Below are 16084 nucleotides of genomic sequence, written 5' to 3'. Positions count from 1 at the left end.
GAATCATATAATGGTTTTAACTGGAAGGGACCTTAAAAATCATCTAGTTCCAACCCCCCTGGTCTGGGGGGCAAAATGTAATGTTTCTGTCCGGTTCCAGGTTTTTCTGGTTTCTGGCTTGCCAGGGGAACCAGCTGATAAAAAGAACAGGGCCTGGGGTGATTGATACAGTGCTGCTGCCATGAACCCACACCTAAATATGGGAAACATGGGTTCTAGCAAATCCTGCCTGAGAGGTCAAGAGCTTGTATCATGCACCCCTCTAGCGAATGTCCCCAGAACACACAATTCAGTACTGTGGGCACATCCCTGGACAGTGTTAGACCACTGCTTTATGTTAGCTAAGGCATTCACAGAGAGCACAGGACAGCTGCCATCTCATCCTGTTGGAAGCCACCAGCCTACCGGATCAAAATACTGTATTTATTTCTGTGAGTTTTCCCACTCTATCATTTTCCCACCTGCCTTACTCTCTCCACTCAATTCTGTCTAAAACTGAGAGTCCTAAAATGAGTTATTCAGCAGAAGTTTTGGCATTTTTCCCACAGGTTTCTGCTCTAAGCTAGCCTACACAGAACATATGCTGACCATATTCTATCACAGCAACAACATACTGCTTATTTTCAATCCCCCCGCCCTGTATGAATTAGGTAGAGTTCTGTGTCCCGATGTAAAGGGGGGGCATTGTTGGCACCTTTAACACGTGCCATGGTGATGCCATTCTGCTATGCACGTGCCAGATTCCATCATAGAGATGGCTGAGTGTCAGTCACTGTTGAAGAGACGTCTGAAACTCATTCTTGACTTCAAAGACACTGAGATCTTGCAACTGGACTGTGAAGTGTCAGTACACAACTAAAGCACCGCTTTAGGGTAAAATAAAGAGTTATTGTTGTCTAAATGCATCAGTTAACCTTCAGACCACAATACAAACAGTCTCCTTAGTCAGATTCTGGATCCTTATACAAATCAAAGAGTTGGTTTAGATGCCAGAAGAGCTGCCAGAGAAGTAGAAGAATCGTGAAAGAAACTAGAAATAACAATGACTGTATTTTTCAGGAGGGATAAAGGGATAATGACAAGACCATGCAACTTCTAAGGATCGCACTTTATTTCAAGATAGTACAAGTCTGAGCTTAAGAAGTGGTGTGAACATTGAGTATATCTAAATATTTACCTGTCTCCCCAAAATTGCCTGTATTAAAGCGTTCAGGGCTGGACTTTAGTTCCTCCCTATTCCCTCCACTGCTGAAATCAATGCTCCCTGGAAAACAGGTACAGCAGACACTTTCTCAAGTGCTATTAATAAACCAATGGACATCTGTATTTTCTGCCTTCTCTTCCTTCTTAGGAAACTACCATCTCACAGTGGAAAATTTTATGCTAGTACTCTATAGACTCAATTCTACATTGCCTTCAGCTCCTACCAAAGTGAGAATTAAGAATACTGCACAGATGCTCAATATGGGAAAGTTTTTATATTACCTGAGGAAAAAAAAGGAGAAGCATTGCTGCTACTGTTGTTGGGCTGAGCACTGTTAGTCAGTACACATTTGTAATACTGGGTGTGAATACGGTATCAATGCAAAAACAGCATGCTTAAAACCTCAAGAACTGAACTCACTGTAACAGGGTATGCATCATGAAAAATCTTGACAGGCAATGCAACGTTTCATTTTTCATGCTGAAACTTTTCAGAAAAGGAAAAAGGACTATATCAACATCACCTATTCCGAAATCTGTATTTTGAGTGGAATGGTTTCATATTGAAATTACAGAAGTTCACACAAGTTAGATTCTTTCATATCAGACAAATCATCAAGGAAAAAAGAAGTCTGATCCACACCAATTTTCAGCACTGCTCAGCAAAGCAGAGTTAAGAAAAGCACAAAGTTCTCAACAGCAAACACATTGGCACAGTCTCACTTTTAAAATTATAAGTTAATATCTGATAATAGGCTTAAAAAGCACCAAATGGAAAGCTATTTGGTATATTCTGCATTTTACCAACAGTCCTCTCAGCTAACTATGCCGGGCTTGTCTCACAAGTCACTCCAGAGATGAAACCCTATCCTTAGGACAGTCACATAATCAAATTTATCAGGATATATTAATTTAAGAATTTAGGTTCAGGCTTGTTTTTCTTAGCTGTATTTTAATTTCAGAGGCTGTTAGGATATTACACATTATTCTTTCTGACACGGAAAACATGGCCAAACTACACTATCAAAGCTGGAAAACTTTCCAAAGCATGATGTATTGTACCACTACGCGTAATGGTTCTGCAGAACACATGAAACTACTCTGCACAACAGCACCAAGGATTACTAATGTTCTTCCCGTACTCCTGCAGAAGCACTGCATTCCATCAATTGCAAGAAAAGAAGTCATCTATAGTCTCCTTTTTTTCACAGAGTTTAGAACACTGAGCCTTGTCTTTGAAGGATTTGCCTTCATCATCTGGAAGGCACTTGATGCTGTACACTGGGTAGAAAATAAGAACAACAAAGATCACCATCACTGCATGACCTCTTGGCCTGCAAAGCAATAAAACATACTGCACTTGGGATCTCCCAGCTGACATAACTACAGGGTGCTCCTGCGATGAATGTAAGGAGTGATTTAAAGAGGTCATTCTTTACATTTTATTAAGAGGCAGAAGGATATTAGAACAGTTCTCCCACCCAGCTGAGAAAGAGAGGTGCAGAGATGAAAAAGGAAAAGAGAGAACAAAAGAAAAAGAGCAACAGAGGGACAAACCAACAGAGGGCCAGATGGTGACTGCAAATCCTAAATCTTTGTTAACTCCTCAGTGCCTATCACATACCAAAGAACAAATAGATTGGGTAAGATGCACAGGCATAACACCTTTTGCTCATTTTCATTCTCTGTGATTAGCTTAATGAACGTAATGGTGCACACCATGGAAAAACACAAGGAAGGTTTGGAGAAGCTAATCAGGTGACTTCTCTCTCCAGTTCTGTAAGGAAACTTGGAAGGAACATGCATACTCATGGAAAGAGCAGCCTGTAAGCTCTGACAAATTCTGGAAGATTTCTAACAGAAAATACTGGCAAAAAAAAAAAAAAAAAAAAAAAAAGGAAGGATCTCAACCAATTTAATTGCTCATTGATCCACTCCTCCTGACAGCTGCAACAGTCCATGACAGAGAGAGATGGACATCTTAAAAATTAATCTTAAGAACTTTCACAGGTTTGATGCATGCTAGCACACACAACCCACACACACAACCTACATGTATTTATGTGCAGCAAAATATTTAGAAAGAAACAGTATTTGCTTCTGCAACAACATGAGGACTAAGAAAGAAGTGAAACACTACAGGAAAAATCCTGGAACAGAGTTAATACAATTAACAAGCACTAGAGTGAAGATTTTCCTGCCCTCTAATGTTGTTCACTACATCAAAAAGAATATGTTCCTCAGGCCACTTTCATTTCAGGTGGAACAAGAAAGACCTGCACACTTGTTCATCCCATGCAGACAGTAAGACTTACAGGCTCTTGCTGTGATGGGCTCCTCACACTTTTACCCAAAGTCACCATAAATGCTAGCTTGTCTCTGTCTCCTTCTCTTTTCTATCACATGTCAAAGTTCATTGCAAAGAAACTGATGACTGGTAAAATTTAGTAAGAGTAATGTGGTAAAAGCCCCGCCTGATCAGGTTTTTCACAAAGAGGAAATTGAGTAAACCAAGCCACATTTGCCACAGCATTTTTAGCTATCAAAAATAGACGAATCAAAAATAAATCAAAAATTAAATGGATTTCTGTTATTTGTATTGAAAGTTAAAGGCTCGTCTTAATTACCGAAGTGTAATTTGTCACAACTAATGACGCACATGCAGCACGCTTAATTGAATACTGTGAGTTACTAGACTGTGAGACATGTACCTAACCAAGCTGGGAAGAGATTCCACCTGTGTTTTAAATTAGTGCTTAAGACAGTCTGAGAAGTACTTCTCTCTGGTTAATATCGTTCATATTGCAGACTGTGGGAGGGGCCAAGCACCAGGCCAGTCTCACAGCACGTAGTTTAGTGATGACTAGATGACATGGGTGGACCTCAGCACTGATTCTGCCTAAACGCAGCGACATCCAGTATAACCGAACTTTTGAGAAAACAAAAGACAAAAACCTCAGGCTTGAGTACCATTTTTCCACAACGCTTGAAAGAACACACACCCTCACCCTTCCCTCCCATCATTTACCCTGACTTTTCTTAACATTTTTTTCCACAAAAGAAAGCTATGAAATACAGTACTGGAAATTTCTGAATCTCCTTCTATCCTCTCACAAGGTATTTCAACAGTTAGCCCTACATCCTGAGTTACTTTAAAGCCTGGATCAGGACCTAATCACAACCTGACAGGTCTTTACATCTTCCTGCCATGACAGACCACATTATGTTATCCTACTTGAAGGTAAGAAAAAAAACAAAAGTATGTGGTCAGGAAGTCTTTGTTCATGAAACACTCTGCAGTAAAAGCTGAGCTGCTAATCTTCCCTTATACAAGTTTACATGCTGTAACTGGATAATATTTGAGGAACTGATGCAGTGCAGGCAGAAGCAACAATATGTAATTTTGAATGACCTCTAACACTTTTTTTTAAAAAAAAAAACATTTTGGTTTTGTGTCCATGTACAGCATTTCTGAAAAAGTACCAGAATGTACAGGAAAAGAGGGATAGTGAGTCTTGCAAACTGCAAGATAATGCCAGTAATGTATGCCCAACCAGCTTGCTCAACACCAGACTACAGGTCACACACTGGGAACCACAGAGGTGTACATTCTTTATGATACCCAGTGAAACAGAATCATAGATTCATTAAGGTTGGAAAAGACCTCCAGAGGGTTCATCTGTACAGAAGTATACAGCAGCATACTGAGTCATTTGTAGAAAACTTAAGGTGGATTAGTTTACCAAAAGGCAGTCAGCTCACCAGCATCAAAAGGTGAACCAGATTGCACATCCTGATTCCTATTTTTGGGTACACCCCTGTCCTACCATCCCTTTGATGCCGCTGTAAGAGAATGATAAAATTGCAAGAGCTTGAGCTTCACTTCAGCACAATGAAGCATCATATAACAAAACTATATTGTTCCAGAAGCATCAGATGCAGAGAAGTTCAGTCTTCCCCAGGATTTGTGTCTTGTGGTTGACTGTAAATTCATTTTTCAGGTATTTTAAGGGCTTTTACAGAGTGAAACTCCTCCTGTCTAACAAACGACAAGCTATCTTTCAATGGCAACTGACTCTTTTTCCTGTAACTGGCATTCACTCTATCAGTTGTCTTTGACATCTGTCTTTTCGTCATACCTGATGTAAATAAGCCAAGTTACAAGAGAAGACATATGGATAAACATGTTTACACTGAAATTTGCTCTATGTGAGCATATCTGATGAGAACCACAATTAAAATGATCTCCAATCTTTTTGGAAGGTGAAAGACAATTAAAGCGTGTATCACAACAGTCTCTAACAGCATCTATTAATACCACAATCTCATAAGCCCAGCCCCTGCAGTTACCAGAAGAATTTCCTGGGAGCTGATCAGCTTTCTTCTCTCCTCTGAAATCAGATGGCAATGTCCTTGAAGCACATATATCATTGTAGGAAACAATTAAGTAAAAGGGCAAAGGGGAAGAAAGAACAACTTATGTAATTTAGATAAAACACTCAGAGTAAGTGACCTTGTGGCTGGCATTGATAGCTATGCAATGGACTGAGGAATACACTTTCAAATCTAGCTTCTTGTCTGGTAGTGGTGCTGGGGACACGTGAGGCAGACTAGTGCCCGCACTATAGCAGAAAGGAGAGAAAAGTCTGTACGGCACTAGAACGACTTCTTAAACCAACTGGGACATGAGTCACCAGCTACTCACAATTCTGCACCTCAGAGAATCCTAAGGCTGACAAATTCAGCCTAAGATGAAACCAGTCAACAATTCCACAGGCTGTAAGATCATGCCTTGAAATCATATATTGCGCATACATGCCATCCTCCCTGGAAAAAAAAAAAGAATATGGAATGCAGAAAATTATTTGGCAGTTGGTATTCAGCAGCTCAGAAGGACATGATTGGAGTAAGCCGAGTAGAATAATAAATAAACTGCTGAACAAATGCAAATTTTTGTAAAAACAACAACAATAGCAAAACTGTTAATAAACAAATGAGATTCTACTAGTTCGGAGAAGAGAAGAATGACTAATTCCAGTGAGCACTACAGTTTTAGGGGAAGTTAAGTCCTTTCATATGAATCTGATTCCTTTCTATAAGAGTGGAGAAAAAAATATCTAAAAAAACAGGAAAGGCAGATGAGATGGAGGAATTGTTAAGAACGAAAAATGATTTGTCTGAACTGTAATCTCCTTCTTTCACAGATACCCATCTAAAGCTAGCTTAAATAAAGAACAGCATCTTGTGCAGACCACTGAGCAGAAACACTCCCGAAAGCATGTGTATCTGGCACACAGATGTCTGATCCTGCACATGTTAGCCTAAACCTAGGTTTCTTTTTTCTTTGCAGTTAACTTTTTACTTATCATTTTTCTTCCCTGTTACAGATGTGCTTTTTCTATGAAAGCAAAGTACTGGCCATATCTGTAAAGAACTATGAAAAGTTCAAGTCACTAGACATAACTATTCTTACAGCCATGCCAATACAGTGTGGCCCAACAGACTATTCTAGCTTCTATCCTACACCAATCTCTCCAAACCAATCTTTCCAATATTACAATGTAATGTGGTATTTCTGCACTGTAGATGAATACACAGAAAATGATGGGTGAAGCCATTCTATCCATACACGCTAAACAGCTTGCTGAACAACTTACACTGCTTACTTCTACCTGCTGTAATTTTTAAAGGCACAAACAGCGAACCTACAGTGGATTACTGGAATATCTCAATTACCTTCCTGTTTACACAAGTGAATATTCTCAAGAAGGGGGAGAATTAAAAACTAAAACAATAGCTGACATATTTGTTCCACGACCTTTTAAAACTTAAAATTATTTGTCATGCCATGGCTAAAATACAGCAGCACGAATATTTTAAGTATGTGAACTAAATCACAAAACTATCAAGCTTCTCTGTAAATTGACTTAGAGCACCATGTCCTATACTATTTTACACCCGGTATAATGCCATTGCGCTCTGTAGGTTACACAGTTGATACCAGTTCACAGTTTCATAAGAGAAAATGTATATAGGGGCATTTGCTTTAAATTAACATAGTTTCATTCCAAGAATACTTTTCATTAGAGGGAATACTGTATTCTAGCTTGCATAAAGCAACTCCTTTAAGTGGATTATAAAACATGGGATCACTGAAGCACAAAAGGTGACAGGGGACTAGACAGCATTTCACTATCACACTTGAGGGATGTACCTGCTCTACCCAAGTCCTCACATTTAAACTCCATACTCAAAAGCAAACTTAAAACCACAAAAAATAATTTAAAGGCCAGATCTGCAAACATTAATCTAGTGGCTGTATTTCCACAACAGCAAATGTGCCCTCACCTCTCTTATTAAAACTTGCAGTAATTTCAGACAAATCTGAGCTCTTCGATCCTTCCACCTTTCTTGCCACTTGAGAAATGACCAGTCCTTCAACTGGGGTATATAGCGATAACATTGGAGCTACAGGGCACATGAGCATCGTGTCTGCAATGAGTTTTGTTAAGGACTGAGACCCTGCAAATAGCACATCACTGTAGAATTATGTGAAATTGGCCCAGTATTACAATGTCTGACCAACAAAAGACAAAATAAAGTTTGGGCTAAATAAGCTGCTTTTACTCTTTCATGCACTCTGCTTTACAAAACGACATTCAATAGACTCTACTACCCTGCACTTTCCATTTTTGTTTGTACCAGAGGTCTGTATATGAAAGTGAAGATCGAGCTTCTGACCAATGAAAACAAGTTCTTGAATCTCAAAATAGAGATTTTAATTGTATTAACCTTTTTTTTCTTCTTTTCATAAAAGGTCAAAAAATAAAAACAAAAATAAGTATTTACTGACACTTAAGCAGAAAGAATTTAAATCAGGCCAAGTGGCCCATTAAAGAATAACCAAGTTACTATCAGTTCCTCATGGAGGAGTGCCAGCTAACTATCCAACCTATGGAAACCTCCTGTCAGGTAAGAGTATTACAGATTGACCAAACTATAGCTGTTGATTTGCATTGCCCCATGAACTCATATAGAAAACACATAAACCTTCAGCTTTGCTAATTCCAAGAGGCAAGAGGGTAGAGAGGACAGACAACAGTGATCATTTAGTACCAGAACCTAGGAACGAGCACACTTTGCATTTTTTTTCCTGGTATTTGTCTGAAAGCTTCCTCTCCTGAAGTCCTGCAATTCATCCATCTGATTAATTTATACAGTCCCTAGTGATAATGCTGAGACTCAACAAATATTCAAAGACTTCAGGATCCAGCGTTTTAGCCACTGTTTGCAGTGAAGGGCTGACAAACACTCCGTGCTGGCACTGGGCTGGCAGAGGGGCCTCTGGAGAAGTACTGTGGTTACTTCAAAGCAGAAGGGGCTTGGTGAGCTGGCTAGCTCTTGCAATCTTACAGGTCAGCGGGGAGAAAGGCAGACCCTGACCACCCGCTCCATGTAGTCTTGGGTATGTACAGGACTTGATGATTAAGATTCAAACCATCTCAGACGTGGCATCATCCTGGATATATCCCCACAACCTCGAGTAAAGCATCCTGTGCCCCTAGCACAGCCTCTCAGAAGTATCAGTCAGGTTGTCAGTGGAGCTGTGCCCACACCACACCATGTGAGCCTCCATGGGCAGTGAGCCGGGACAGCTGGTGAGGACATCAGGTGGGGAGGAAGGAAGAAAACCCTCTGTGGGTGTTGAGCACATCTGATGTAGACCAACCCACTCTTTCAGAATTAAGCCCACATCTCCTCTTGTCACAGACCCAAACGTGTGTACATTCTTGCCCAAGCCCAGTTACTTTGCTGAAGCATAGATGGCAGAGGAACAGACAATTGTTCTTGCAGAGGACTACACAAGGATTTGCAGGAATTTAAACGAGAGATGGGATTAATTATAACTTCCCAGAAACTCCAGTAATAATCAAATGCAGTGGATAGCCCTGAATCTTGTCTACTGTATAACAAGGTCAAACAAGTAGCGTTATCAAATATAGTTTTAAGAGGAATTTCTTTTTAAATACACTTTGGAAACTACAAAAGTTACAATGAAACCAATTACGAAACCACAAACATGTTTCTTAAAACACTTTTCTTTTTTGGGGGAGGGAAGGGAGGAAAAGTCAAATCATATATACACTGTGCCTTCTTTCCACATATAAGTCAGTTAATAAACTAAAACGTTAGAGAAAGCTACCCTTGTCTGAGAAGAAATCAAACTGTGACTAGAGTTCTATGTAAATCCTATTCCACTAATAACAGCTACATTTCTTTAAGAAGGCTGTACCTCTCCTTGTACCATACGTTCTTCCAGCATTTTGCTTTCACCTACACACTTTGCCTTCTCAAGCAATAGTTTCAGACTTGTATTTTTCCACTATAAACTGACATCAACCCAAAACCTGCCCCCTAACTATTCAAGGGCATGTAAGCACACAAAAAATATTGTCCTCCTAAGCTGGTTGGGCGTGGTACTTGAATGTTGTACATTCCTTCAGTTAATTGAAAATTATCTCTCCGCTTTTCAAAGGTTCAGTAAACACATGGCTTGGCAAAAAGATACTGAGAAGCAAGCCAGGAATACCTATTTCAAATAACTTTTATTTCAAGTACAGTGTTAATATATATGTTGATATGCAACAGAATTTCTGGTTCTGTAAGCCAAAATCCTCCTTTAACAGGAGGAAAGAGGAAAAAAAAAAAAAAATCAAAAAGTAGGACACTATCAAAACCTAAGAACTTGGAGCAGAGACAAAATACAGATCTTTATGTAGCTTTACTACCCTTAGTGAAGCATCACAAAATTGACACCCGCCCTCCACCTCCCCCCAGAAGACCAATTCGTGGCAGCCATAATCATTCTCCGAGAAAGGTCTTGTCTATTACTGACAGGCAGCTGTTCTACATCATAGATTTGGGGAAATTTCTGAGCCTCTATCAATACTTCTATAATTACTTTATTTACCAAGGTACCTGGAAAAAAATTTTAGAATGTATCCATTCATAGACACTGCATACATATGCTCTGACATGCTAAACAGTTTCAGAAGTTCTTAAAATGGTACTCAGAAGAAAGTCAGCTGAAAATTAAGAAAAAATGTTTTTATACTGAGATATGCCAACTTTGAAAATGCCTGTTTCTTCCAAATACATATAGCACAATCTTTAGGAGTCTTATTATTTTAGAAACCTTAATAAACTTTTTTTTTTTTTTTTTTTTTTTTTACACAAGTGTGCTGTCAGTATTGTCAACATTAATATTTCCCATCAACTCTTAAAAGTAGCATCTCAAATACTTTTTACTATATCTTTGGTTGCATTCATGGATTAGCTTATTAAAACTTAAGTTTTTTTGCACTGAAAGCCACGGAAATTTTCATTACACAAAGGTGAGCAATCGAGAAGGTTGGTTTCAGCTAAATGCTGTTGGCACAGCTGACTGAATTTCACAATATGGATGCAAAAAAACAAAAAAAAGGAATTTGCATATGGCACTGAGAACAGCTCTGTGCTCTTGAGCTTTCTGGAGTGAGTCTGTCTCATCTGCAGTCATACAACAGGCAGGGAACTGTGAACAGAAATTGTTCTCTGGGCTGAAATGTCACTGCTGTCTGGTCCAGACTTCAAGCTGCAGGCATGCCTGTTTGTCTACAGAGTTGAAGAATTTTCTTAATAGTTCTACTTTAAATGGTCAGTGAGGGACATTTCCCACAGCGCACGGCGGGCTTGCTATGTCATTCTGGCTGAGAAGCACAACCCATCTCCCAGAACTGTTGGTTTGTTAATTCATCTGGTAAAACGAGTTCAGTAGCTTGGAATAAACTCTCCAGGCTCCAGACAGAGGCTATCTGGAATTACTAACACAGAGAAAACACTATTTTTGACGTGACTAGTAACACGGACAGGCACCGTTCAACCCACCAGGTCTCAAAGCAGAACAGCTTTTTCTGAAAAAGCTGTGCCACCTCTGGGATGGGAGCAGCGCACATGCTGTCCCTGGGAGGTGACAACCCACCTCTCCGCATTACCTCAGGCAGCAGCCCGCTGCCCCTGGGAGCTGCCACCTTGGTGCAGCCAGGTGAAAGGCAATTTTACTCACAGCCATGCGGCTCCTCTCTGCTCCCTGCTCGCAGCGCAGGAGGTCAGTCGCACAAACACCGGGCAACCGAAACTGCACAGTTATGACTCGACATCCTGTTTGCTGCGAATTCTATTTTTAACACTTTTATTATGCTAATAACGGGAACTCCCTGTTAGACCAGTTTGCTTGTTGTTATGAAGTAATTAATCTTGCAGTTAGTTAATCCAAAAATACTTTACCAGAGATCCAAGTGTCTATAAATTCCACTTCTCACTGTCAGTTTCGAGTTCCTCCCCACCATCACTCCCTACCTGAACTCCAGTGCTTGACCTGCACTTCATGAGCTGTCCTGAGAAGCAAAGATGCAGGTTTTCATTATGACTTCAAATGGGTCTCTCTGCTGTCTTAAAGCAGTGGAGTCAAGGAAGATTGTAACACAGAGCACCTCCATAGGACCCAGGGCATTAGAAAGAACACAAAACTCAAAACAATTTATGCAGAAATATCCTAATAGAAAACCAGCCATGAAGCTGTGAAGGATGGGAATTGCTGCAAACCCTTAACACCCCCTGGGAGATGAATATTCTGGGACAACGCCTTTCTTAACAAGGATGGGTACTTTTCCCTTGATAACTCACAGCTTGGATCCTATTTAAACACAGGTTAACTTCTGTCTTTTTAAAAAATATTTCTTCCTTCTATTTGATTTAATAACTGTGCATCTCCCTCAGCCCACTCTCAATTACTTACGTTTTGACTGTAAATTCACTACTTCTTACTGCAAGCTCTCTTACGCACACTTTAAGCTTGCCAGCTCCTGCTGAAAGTCAGTCAGCTTTTTCTTGCCTTCCTTCATTAAACAATCAAATTAATTGTAAATCAATGTTAAAAAATGTCATTTTTAAAAGAGATTTCTGACTGATCACTTACTTTGGCTTACATGCAACATACACAGTCATATACACAGTCATATACAGCTTGCTCAGTTCAGATATATATTCTCTTCAGATATCCAGAAGGAATGCCATATACAGACAGACAAAAAAAAAAGAAATACATCACTGAAACAAAACCCCCAGAGTAAATAATGGAAAACTAGCTCTTTTTTTCTTTTCATAAGGAATGACTTTAAAGCTTACAGAAGATACAAAGCCGAGAGCATCAGCATCAACTCAGAACCTCTTATGTTCCATATCTTCATATCTACCCTATCCTTGGCTTTTGCTGAAACAATCAAAATAGGATTTTAAGTAAAACCAGCTTCCTTGTTAGCTGTTTTAGGAACAGTTTCTACTGAGAAACCTACATGGAGCAACCTTTAGATACCGCTCATTTTCAGCCATTACCGATCCTGTCCATACTCAAATTAAGATCTAAAAGGCTCTATTTAGCTACTGATTTCCCCCAAAATTCAGTCCAGTTATCAAAACAACCAGCAGACTGTAAAAACACTCAACCTGGGTGACTAATAGTTGTTCTATTGCCAGTTGGGTTGATAAAAACACAACAAAAAGCAAGAAAAGCCACAGCACTATTTTACAACAGCCTACTTTCTCTTACTTTGTAAGAGAAAGGCCTACCTCAGAAGCGCTAGTCCTCCTCAGGTAAGTGAATCTTCCTTGAGCATCTAAAATGACTGGGAGAGCTACTGGATTGAGCTAACGTATATACAGGCTTTTGGGCCATATGTAACTCCTACCTCCAAATTACAATCTTGTTTCATTGCAGATGACATCAAGGTGTCATCATGAGGTGCCACTTCTATTTGAGCTAAAAGGAAACCACTATATTCTTCATGTTATTTCAGTTTTTATGTTTTAGTATTTTCTGTGCATCCAAAAACCACCTAAATCCTTTACAAAATTATCACGGACACATTCACGAAGCATCTGTTCTCTGCAGTTTACATGGTTCAGCATCATCATCCATAAGAAGACAGGAATAAGAGTAGAAAAAGAAAAGAAATAAGGACAAGTGCCTTGGTAATCGTGCAGACCTGCTCTGTAGATAAATATGTATTTTCTTCTCATTTATTCAATTAAAAAGAACAAACCAGCAAACATTAACATTCCTCCTTCTCCCTCTTCTTTCCATAGGTAAAGCAGAGAAGAAAAAAAGAGCTTGATAGAGATTTTAACCATGTAAAGAGCATGGTTTAAAACATTCATTACAATGAACATTCATTAGAACATTCATTACAATGGTGTATCTGTTAACATTCTTTGTTTATAAAGGAGTCTTCACCCTCATGGTAGGTGTTTTTTTGTTTGTTTTTTTGTTGTTGTTGTTGTTGCAAACAGAGGAAATAGGTTGCTGAAAATCAAGTCTTCACTATGAACTAAAGAAGAGACTCAGGGTAGAGAACATGGAAAGAAAACATGGAAAAAAAAACAATATGATAATGCAGGTAGACAAGAAATGGAAATAAAAGGACTGCATTTGACACTGTGGAAAGACTGACTTTGTGATTGTGTCTCTCTACCTTCCATTTCCCCCAAATCACCCAGTGCTGCTAAACCTGACACCAACAATGGAACCATCCAGCAGTAAGAGTAGAGAAGACTCAAATGTAGATAGGCCAGAATTTTTATCATTTTCTCTAATCACACATCAATCTAAACACATCAAATACAGAGTTACTACACTATTGTTAAAGCACAACACAATTCTTGAGTAAAAAAAAAATGTGTGGTGACAGGTCATTTCAAAGTTTTATAAGAAGTTTCTGCCTTAAGTTGCATGCAACAACATGTACTTCATGATTCTAATTCGTGACATAACCCATAATACTGGCAGAAATGGCTCCAGCACCCTGTCAAAAAGTATCACAGGCCAAGGAAAGAAAGGGGAAGTTAATTCAGACATTATCACATAAACGACAACATCTGCTAAAGTACTTCAAAAATACAAGTGAGGTATAAACAGGAAAAAAAAGAAAAACATATCTAGTTGATAGTTGTATGTAGCCTAGCAAAAAGGGGTAAGCCCTTTTTAGGGAGCAATTCTCAAGTATGGGAAACTGGGGGGAGGTAGTTTGAGAGGGTTGTTTTGTTTTCAAGATTGAAAAAAAAAAAAATTGAGGAGAGATCCTTCAAGTTCAATAAGAACCTTTTGCATCCTGAATAATTTTTTGACACAACAAAGAAAAAATACATGAAACAATTTGCATCCCAGTTGCCTGCTCTGCTAGTCACATGCTTCTCAAAAACTTCAAATAACTCTTGTCTTGTAACTATGCCTAATTTAATATGAAAGTCAGAATTTTAGCTCACAAACCCTTAGGGGAACTCAGCTGGATTACTGTTAAATCTCTGCCAATGCTTTGGAAAAAGAGTCTGCATTGCAAAACACCCACCCAGTCCACTCTTAACTAAGCCAAGATGGTAATAAATTCAATAAACAGGAAAAGAGCCTTTTGCACCATACGCTAGCTTCTAGAATATGAAGGATATCCTTGTAAGGACATCTTTAACTTGACATTCCCCCCTCTATTTTTACTTCTATTCCCCATCTCCTAGCATTAAAAGCAAACAGAACACAAAATTTGGTAGCCAAATTCTCCTTACATGTAACTTATAGAATCATTCAGGTTGGCAAAGACCTCCAAGATCATTAGTCCAACCTTTAACCTAGTACTAAAGATCACCACTAAACCATGCTACAAAGTTCTACATCTACACATTTCTCGAAGACCTCCAGGTATGGTGACTCAGACACTTCCCTGGACAGCCTGTTCCAATGCCACATAGCTCTTTCACTAAAGAACTTCCTCCTAATGTCCAGCCTAAACCATCACTGGCACATCTTAAGGCCATTTTCCCTTATCACTTGGTGCTTGGGAGAAGAGCCTAAACCCCACATCACTGTAGCCTCCTTTGAAGTAATTGTACAGTGCGGTAGTATCTCCCTCGAGCCTTCTTTAGTCTAGACTAAACAACCCCAGCTCCCTCAGCTACACCTCATAAGACTTGTTCTCTAGACCCTTCCTCAGCTTTTTGTTGCCCTTCTCTGGACATACTTGAGCACCTCCATGTCCTTCTTGTAGCGAAGGGCCCAAAACTGAACACAGTGCTCGAGGTGTGGCCTCACCAGAGCCAAGTACAGGGGGAAAATCACTTCGCTGGTTCTGTTTATTACACTACTTCTGATACAAGCCAGGATGCTGTTGGCCTTCTTGGCCACCTAGGCACGCTGCTGGCTCAGCTCGTATTCAGCCAACTGCTGACCAATACCCCCAAGGACCCTTTCTGCTAGGCAGCTTTCCAGCCACTCTTCCCCCAGCCTGTAGTATTGCATGGGGTTGTTGTGCCCCATGACAACTTAAAGCAACTTTACTTTTATGTCCAGTTTTGGAGTGCTTTGCAGGCCAACGATGGGACTATTTGTAATATTCCCAAAGGAGAACAGAAGCTTCCCCAGTGTAATATGTAGGTAATGGGGCAGGGCGTAAGAACACAAACAGAAAGCCTTGAGCTTCAACTTACAATCAACAATTCTTTTCACAAACCTACCTGGATCTCCTCAGCCAAGACACCAACAAGCATGACAAAATCTCAAGGATGTTATCTGTGTTGATTACACTTCATGGCTTGGTCACTTTTCATGTTATCACTCCAATTTTGTACAAACTGTAAATGTAACTAGAATCATAGTAATGAAGACAACAATATATTGATCCACCTTCTCTCATTTTCCAGTTTCTCCTCTGTGAAATGAATTTCATTTTTGAAATCTGCAGGCAAGTTAGCAAGAGTTCATGTTTTTCTGTCCATGGTCAGGTTTTCATAAACATTT

At 39.5% G+C, this 16084-nt stretch overlaps 1 protein-coding gene across 15 annotated transcripts in view; it reads right to left on the bottom strand.

The window, feature by feature from the left end:
- Positions 1 to 16084, bottom strand: part of AOPEP (aminopeptidase O (putative)) — a 202101-nt gene that overhangs the window by 50429 nt on the left and 135588 nt on the right. The window contains exon 16 of one of the 15 annotated variants that reach the window (XR_014319300.1): positions 5909 to 6030. The exons of the other annotated variants lie outside the window; for them this stretch is intronic. The gene's annotated coding sequence lies outside the window, so the exon portion shown is untranslated. The remainder of the gene's footprint in view (positions 1 to 5908; positions 6031 to 16084) is intronic. 15 annotated transcript variants of the gene reach the window in all.

This window comes from Aythya marila (genome assembly GCF_965140915.1).
Source record: "Aythya marila genome assembly, chromosome: Z".
Lineage (NCBI taxonomy): Eukaryota > Metazoa > Chordata > Aves > Anseriformes > Anatidae > Aythya > Aythya marila.
The sequence above is the reverse complement of the archived record's forward strand: the minus strand, read 5'-3'. Positions and strand labels throughout refer to the sequence as shown.